This window comes from Salmo trutta, unplaced genomic scaffold (genome assembly GCF_901001165.1).
Source record: "Salmo trutta unplaced genomic scaffold, fSalTru1.1, whole genome shotgun sequence".
Classification (NCBI taxonomy): Eukaryota; Metazoa; Chordata; class Actinopteri; order Salmoniformes; family Salmonidae; genus Salmo; species Salmo trutta.
The window spans coordinates 853450-862209 of NW_021823154.1; positions in this window are offsets into that span (position 1 = coordinate 853450).

The window sequence follows — 8760 nt, forward strand, 5'->3', positions numbered from 1 at the left end:
CTCTCTCTCTCCTCTTTCTTCCTCTCTCCCTCTCTACCCTCTCTCTCTTCTCTATCTCTCTCTCTCCTCCCTCCTCTTCTCCTCTCTCTCCTCTCTCTCTCTCTCTCTCCCTCTCTCTCTCTCTCTCTCTCTCTCCTCTCCTCTCTCTCTCTCTCTCTCCTCTCTCTTCTCTCTCTCCTCTCTCTCTCTCTCCTCTCTCTCTATCTCCTCTCTCTCTCTCTCTCTCTCTCTCTCTCTCTCTCTCTCTCTCTCTCTCTCTCTCTCTCCTCTCTCTCTCTCTCTCTCTCTCTCTCTCTCTCTCTCTCTCTCTCTCTCTCTCTCCTCTCTCTCTCCTCTCTCTCTCTCTCTCCTCTCTCTCTCTCTCTCTCTCTCTCTCTCTCCTCTCTCTCCTTCTCTCTCTCTCTCTAGTTATTGTAATCTGACCCTTCTTGTCCTTTCCCAGGATGCAGCTCTCTAAGGGTCCTGCAGCTTCAAAGTGTTTAGTTGGCCACTGCTTCCCCCATACTGTCCTTTATGGTGCAGTAATATCTCTAGTAGGTTCTATAGACCTATACCATGATGCTGTTCTCTATGTATTTGTTGTTACTATTTATTCTAAATAGCCTGAGTTTTATATTTTTTTTACCATATAGTATATCTTATGCCTATGTTTTATCTCTCAACTTCACACACCAGTATATACTATATGTGGCTTATTTAATACTTTATTCAACAAGTTCTATGCATTCCAGAATAGTTATTTAACACATTATTATGTAACTGTTCTACCTTTAAATCAATATCCTTTCATTTATTTTTTTCTTCCCAGCATGCTCTAGAAAGGCTTGCGCATTCCTCCTCCGGACCCACCGACACACACACACACAATCTTTATTTCTCCCTGCCCTGTTTCACTCCCACTCCAGAGAAACTTTCACTCATTCAAGGCCTTTATTTTTCACTCATTCAGATGTACCGACCCCGTTAGCTAGACGGAGCGTTTTATCTGTAGGTGGTGAACCTAATCGGGTCGACGTTTTCCTGCTCTCTAACTATTCAACCAGACCGACCCCCATCTTGGTGCGATATTGTGAATTTACTTATTTATTAGTTTTGCCCACATGGGCAGGCAGCAGCAGCCCCACACCAGGCCAGGCAGTCTAGCCAGAGAGAGCGAAACAAACGCACCAAACGGGCCACACAAGGTCTCCAGATGAATGGCTCAGGGGGGGAGGGGTAGCCCGAATCACACACACCCAACTCGGTCCGCCTGATCAGGTTGATTGGGGTGTGTTTACGCACATCCCAAACAGATCCTGAAACAGTCGAGCTCGGCCCAAGCGGAATCAGATGGGATAACCCCACACAACCAAACCACACACGTAGGTCCGTTAGAACGGTCCGATCAGCGCAGGCGCAAAGCCCCCTCCGCTAAACACCCGACACCAGCAAAGTTCACAGTTTACCACACTTTTTTTAGCCCTCACAAATGTACATATTTAATTACATTTTAACAACCCCCCCAAAAATTCATGCATGCATGCAGTTCTATTGAATTCAAAAGCTCTTAGTATTTCTGGGTTTTTAGGAGTTTTTAAAGAGAGACCTACGTGACGTCCACTCCGCTGAGACAGAATCCCTGAAGCAATCTACACAAACATTTCAAACTATAGTAAGAACAAGCTTACCTGTTTATAGTTGGGTGGCCACCCGTTTGTGAGATTGTCCAGAGAAACCGTCACAAGCCAAGAACGACACTGTCCCGAGGTCCCTTAGATCTCCTGGCAAGTTCGCCAAATATGTCGTGGAAAATTGTCTTAAGAATATAATACTCTTGCAAGAACTTTGTGAATTCAATATAGACTTTAATACAGAGTAGCAAAGGTCCATGGATCAACTGCCTTTCCTGAGCATCGGCTCTGCTTTTATACACATACAGTATGGGAGTACGTTCCATATGTAAAGTTACTTCCCTCACGCCCAGTAACGCTTGTTCACGCCCAGTAACGCCCATCTCTGATTCCTTTTTAGGTTATAATGGTGGCAGGACCTCGTCATGTTACACACAAAGAAATGCATTGTATGTTTCAGGTTTCAGCCCCTTTAGGTCCCCTTGCCTCCTTCCTCCTTCCTATGTCGTTCTGACATTGGAATGTTAGCTGTTGTAAATGTACTCGTGGCCTTGGCTATTCCTGCTTGTTCGGTCTGCTTAATGTACACTTTGGCATGTTACCCTTTCCAGAATAACAATTGTCGTGGAAAATTGTCTTAAGAACTGTTAGGGTTTGACCAACAATTTGAGTTGCATATCCTTTATAATATAACACAGATGCTATAATAATAAGTATATAAACTATAGATAATGAGTACTGCTATACGTTTAGAGGAAGGGCTCATGTGATGGTGGGTCATGTGGAAAGAATACTGATGCTTTAAAACAGGGTTTTGCAAGAGCTTTTTGCTGAACAACAGCAATAACAGGATATGGGTGAAATGTATATGCAGGGGGGGGTGTTAAGGGTTTTAGAGAACTGTGCATTGTGCAGTCACAAGATGAGACATCCGCCATGAAGCTGGAGTGCGTCTAGAGGTTGGGACCAACCTGCACGCCAACGATAGGCTGGAGTAAGTCTAAACCATATTCTAGCCTCTACTATGACAGGCCCTCAGGGAGAGGGAACTAAGTCTGTCCAGTATTTAAGGAAGAACTTGTAATGTCATACCAGTTCTCTGTCTGCCCTGCGTGGTGTTACAGGGAGCCCGTATATACGAACCACATATTTACCATTCAAGTGTTTGCTTTAATTAAAGTACAAAGAAATCAGAAGTTACTATGTGCTGATTATTATGTTCTGATACCAGATTTGAATTGACGCGACCTGACAGAACATAATACTCTTGCAAGAATTTTGTGAATTCAATATAGACTTTAATACAGAGTAACAGAGCCGAGCCCTTCCATGGAAAATACTAAATTCTCATATTACAGAGTCCTGCCTTTATAGGATTCTGTCTTTGCTTAACGTATAGAGTCCCCTCCCTCTATATGAAAATAGCTTCCCTTGACCGTTCTTCACCATTATCTTCTAGTCTGAGAATAACGCTCATATCTGATTCGATTATAATGATAGCAGGGCCTGGTCCTATATGTTCCATTCTGTCTCAGCTCTTCAAAGTGGACAGCGTAAATGCTGCTAATGTCCCTGTCCTCGCCACAACCCGGGCTCGAACCAGGGACCCTCTGCACACATCAACAACTGACACCCCACGAAGCATCGTTACCCATCGCGCCACAAAAGCCGCGCTCTGCGACCACTTCAGGTCGCAGAGCGAGTGACGTCACCGATTGAAACGCTATTAGCGCTCACCACCGCTAACTAGCTAGCCATTTCACATCGGTTACACTAATAATGGAAATGGAATCAGAGTCATGTGTTTTCCTCCCACACAATGGCACTGGGTTTCATGTTCTCTTCCTATGGCCAATGTACTTATGTTCTGGCTACTTCAGCATAGCAACTATACCTATTTATATTACATTATCTCCCACAATGACCAGGGATGTTCTCTGTTTAGTGAGTCCTCCAGATCAGAGGCAGTAGGGATGACCAGGGATGTTCTCTGTTTAGTGAGTCCTCCAGATCAGAGGCAGTAGGGATGACCAGGGATGTTCTCTGTTTAGTGAGTCCTCCAGATCATGTCGTGGAAAATTGTCTTAAAAGTAACACTCTTACAAGAACTTGTAAATTCAATATAGACTTTAATACAGAGTAGTAAAGCTGAGCCGGTCCGCGGAACAACTGCCTTCCTCAGGCCCCGGCTCTGCTTTTATACACATATAATACATAGGTCCATCCTTTATGTTAATGAAGTAAAGCTCCCTATGCTTTCTGCCACCATTATCTTTTAACACAATGGATAACGCCCATATCTGAGGATAACGCCCACATCTGCTCTTATTTCTAACATAATGGTGGCCAAATTCTCCTCACGTGGATATAAAATAATGCATCGCATGTTTACTCTGGGTTGTTTTTCCTGTTATCCCCTCTCGTGTGTTTCTCTCTAAGTGTACCCGGGCCGTGTGTACTTAACATAGGTTCATCCACCTGACTGCACTTTGCCATGGCTCTGTAGTTAGGCTGCCTGGCCCTCACGTGGTCCCCAACGTCCTCGTTATCTTTACTTAAGGTTAGATATTTATCTTCTCCTCCCCTTGTTAATGTATCTCTGTTTTTCCTTCCCTCAGCACATTTTCCTTTCTCCCACAGCCACTAGATACATTAGCGAGGGGAAGAGGAGATTAACATCTGGCACTAGATACACTAGCTGGCCCTAGATACACTAGCTGGCCCTAGATACACTAGCTGGCCCTAGATACACTAGCTGGCCCTAGATACACTAGATGGCCCTAGATACACTAGCTGGCCCTAGATACACTAGCTGGCCCTAGATACACTAGCTGGCCCTAGATACACTAGCTGGCCCTAGATAACTAGATGGCCTAGATACACTAGGGCCCTAGATACACTAGCTGGCCCTAGATACACTAGCTGGCCCTAGATACACTAGATGGCCCTAGATACACTAGCTGGCCCTAGATACACTAGCTGGCCCTAGATACACTAGCTGGCCCTAGATACACTAGATGGCCCTAGATACACTAGATGGCCCTAGATACACTAGCTGGCCCTAGATACACTAGCGAGGGGAAGAGGAGACTGGCATCTGGCCCTAAGTGGAGAGAACAGGGATATAATGCCAGATGGACGAACCTAAGTAGGGACCACACAACGGCCAGGCAAGCTGAATGTATGGCCAGATGGATGAACCTATGTTAAGTAAACAAGGCCCGGATATACTTAGAGAGATTCACACGGGAAAGGATGACAGGAACACAACCAAGCGTAGGCACGCAATGCAATGCATTATTTTCTTATCCACATGAGGAGAGTTCAGCCACCATTATGTTAGAAATAAGAGCAGATGTGGGCGTTATCCTCAGATATGGGCGTTATCCATAGGGTTGAAAGATAATGGTGGCAGAAAGCATAGGGGGCTTTACTTCATTAACATAAAGGATGGACCTATGTATTGTATGTGCATAAAAGCAGAGCCGGGGCCTGAGGAAGTCAGTTGTTTCCGCCGACCGGCTCAGCTTTACTACTCTGTATTAAAGTCTATATTGAATTTACAAAGTTCTTGTAAGAAGTGTTATTTTTAAGACAATTTTCCACGACACTTTTAAGACTATTTTCCATGACAATGACCAGGCAGGGATGTTCTCTGTTTAGTGAGTCCTCCAGATCAGAGGCAGTAGGGATGACCAGGGATGTTCTCTGTTTAGTGAGTCCTCCAGATGAGAGGCAGTAGGGAGGACCAGTTAATGTTCTCTTGCGAAGTGTGTGAATTAGACAATTTTCCTGTCCTGTTGTAATGTGACGAGTACTTTTGGGTGTCAGGGAAAATGTACAGAGTAAAAAGTACATAATTTTCTTCAGGAATATAGTGAAGTAAAAGTTGTCAAATATAAATAGTAAAGTAGATACCCCAAAAAACTATTTTAGTACTTTCAAGTATTTTTAGACCACTGGGCATAAGCTACAGACAACAAACACAATTGCGTTATATAGATGGAAATTTGAACACACAGAGATACCGTGACGAGATCCTGAGGTCCATTGTCGTGCCATTCATCCACCGCCATCACCTCGTGTTTCAGTATAATAATACACGGCCCCATGTCGCAAGGATCTGTACACAATTCCTGAAGATGAAAACATCCCAGTTCTTCCATGGCCTGCACACTCACCAAACATGTCACCCAATGAGCATGTTTGGGGTGCTCTGGGTCGACATGTACAACATTGTGTTCCATTTAATACAGATTATGGTCTAATGAATTTATTTCAATTGACTGATTTCCTCATATGAACTGTGCGTCTGGTAACCTAGTGGTTAGAGTGTTGGGTCAGTAACCGAAAGGTTGCTGGATCGAATCCCGAGCTGACAAGTAGCCTGCACAAGGCAGTTAACCCACTGTTCCCCGTTAGGCCGTCATTGTAAATAAGAATTTGTTCTTAACTGATTTCCTAGTTAAGTAAAAAAAATTACGGAGTTTTAAAAACTCCGTAAAATCTTTGTAAATTGTTGAATGTTGCGTTTCTATTTTTGTTCAGTGTAGATGTACGTCCCCCAGTTCAACACTTGGAGGTTTATACTACAGGCCTCCATTCAGGTTTATACTACAGGCCTCCATTCAGGTTTATAGACTACAGGCCTCCATTCATGTTTATACTACAGGCCTCCATTCATGTTTATACTACAGGCCTCCATTCAGTTTATACTACAGGCCTCCATTCATGTTTATACTACAGGACTCCATTCATGTTTATACTACAGGCCTCCATTCAGTTTATACAACAGGCCTCCATTCAAATTTATACTACAGGCCTCCATTCATGTTTATACTACAGGCCTCCATTCAGGTTTATACTACAGGCCTCCATTCAGGTTTATACTACAGGCCTCCATTCAGGTTTATACTACAGGCCTCCATTCAGGTTTATAGACTACAGGCCTCCATTCAGGTTTATACTACAGGCCTCCATTCAGGTTTATACTACAGGCCTCCATTCAGGTTTATACTACAGGCCTCCATTCATGTTTATACTACAGGCCTCCATTCATGTTTATACTACAGGCCTCCATTCAGGTTTATACTACAGGCCTCCATTCAGGTTTATACTACAGGCCTCCATTCATGTTTATACTACAGGCCTCCATTCAGGTTTATACTACAGGCCTCCATTCATGTTTATACTACAGGCCTCCATTCAGGTTTATACTACAGGCCTCCATTCATGTTTATACTACAGGCCTCCATTCAGGTTTATACTACAGGCCTCCATTCAGGTTTATACTACAGGCCTCCATTCAGGTTTATACTACAGGCCTCCATTCATGTTTATACTACAGGCCTCCATTCAGGTTTATACTACAGGCCTCCATTCAGGTTTATACTACAGGCCTCCATTCAGGTTTATAGACTACAGGCCTCCATTCATGTTTATACTGCAGGCCTCCATTCATGTTTATACTACAGGCCTCCATTCAGGTTTATACTACAGGCCTCCATTCATGTTTATACTACAGGCCTCCATTCAGGTTTATACTACAGGCCTCCATTCAGGTTTATACTACAGGCCTCCATTCAGGTTTATACTACAGGCCTCCATTCAGGTTTATACTACAGGCCTCCATTCAGGTTTATACTACAGGCCTCCATTCATGTTATATACAGGCCTTTTCACAGGCCTCCATTCAGGTTTATACTACAGGCCTCCATTCAGGTTTATACTACAGGCCTCCATTCATGTTTATACTACAGGCCTCCATTCAGGTTTATACTACAGGCCTCCATTCAGGTTTATACTACAGGCCTCCATTCAGTTTATACTACAGGCCTCCATTCAGGTTTATACTACAGGCCTCCATTCAGGTTTATACTACAGGCCTCCATTCTGTTTACACTACAGGCCTCCATTCAGGTTTATACTACAGGCCTCCATTCAGGTTTATACTACAGTCCTCCATTCAGGTTTATACTACAGGCCTCCATTCAGGTTTATACTACAGGCCTCCATTCAGGTTTATACTACAGGCCTCTATTCAGGTTATACTACAGGCCTCCATTCAGGTTTATACTACAGGCCTCCATTCAGGTTTATACTACAGGCCTCCATTCAGGTTTATACTACAGGCCTCCATTCAGGTTTATACTACAGGCCTCCATTCAAGTTTATAGACTACAGGCCTCCATTCAGGTTTATACTACAGGCCTCCATTCATGTTTATACTACAGGCCTCCATTCATGTTTATACTACAGGCCTCCATTCAGGTTTATACTACAGGCCTCCATTCAGGTTTATACTACAGGCCTCCATTCAGGTTTATACTACAGGCCTCCATTCAGGTTTATAGACTACAGGCCTCCATTCAGGTTTATACTACAGGCCTCCATTCAGGTTTAAACTACAGGCCTCCATTCAGGTTTAAACTACAGGCCTCCATTCAGGTTTATACTACAGGCCTCCATTCAAGGTTTATACTACAGGCCTCCATTCAGGTTTATACTACAGGCCTCCATTCAGGTCTATACTACAGGCCTCCATTCACATTCATCCCATTAATTCAAGTAAGTAAAAGTTTAGATTCTATTTAGCAAAACCATGATTTTTTTTAAATTATATATTCTTGTTTTGATTGAGTGACGTTCTGCAGTAATACCAGCAGAGGGCAGTGTGAGAACAACAATCAGGTTTGGCAGAAAGACTCTTAGACGTTCTTATCTGTATTTGTGGTAATAACATGGTAGAATGTAACCAACAATGATTTAGCCAATACAAAAAAACAGACAAATTATACATTTATAGCACAATGTACATTAATGAAAATATAAGTTTAAGGAAAGAGACTGCATTTTAATACAAATGGTTTATTATTATACATTATTGATCCATCCCTAGGTAGGAGAGGGAGACGGGGGGAAGAGAGAAACCAGGGTGGGAGAGAGGGAGACGGGGGGGAGACGGGGGGGGAGAAGGGGAGACGGGGGGGAGAGAGAGGGAGACAGGGGGCAGAGAAACCGGGGGAGAGAGAGGGAGACGGGGGGAGAGACCGGGGGGGAGAGAGAGTCGGGGAGAAGGAGGGAGGGAGACAGGGGAGGGAGAGAGAGGGAGACGGGGGAGGGAGAGAGAGGGAGACGGGGAGAAGGGGGA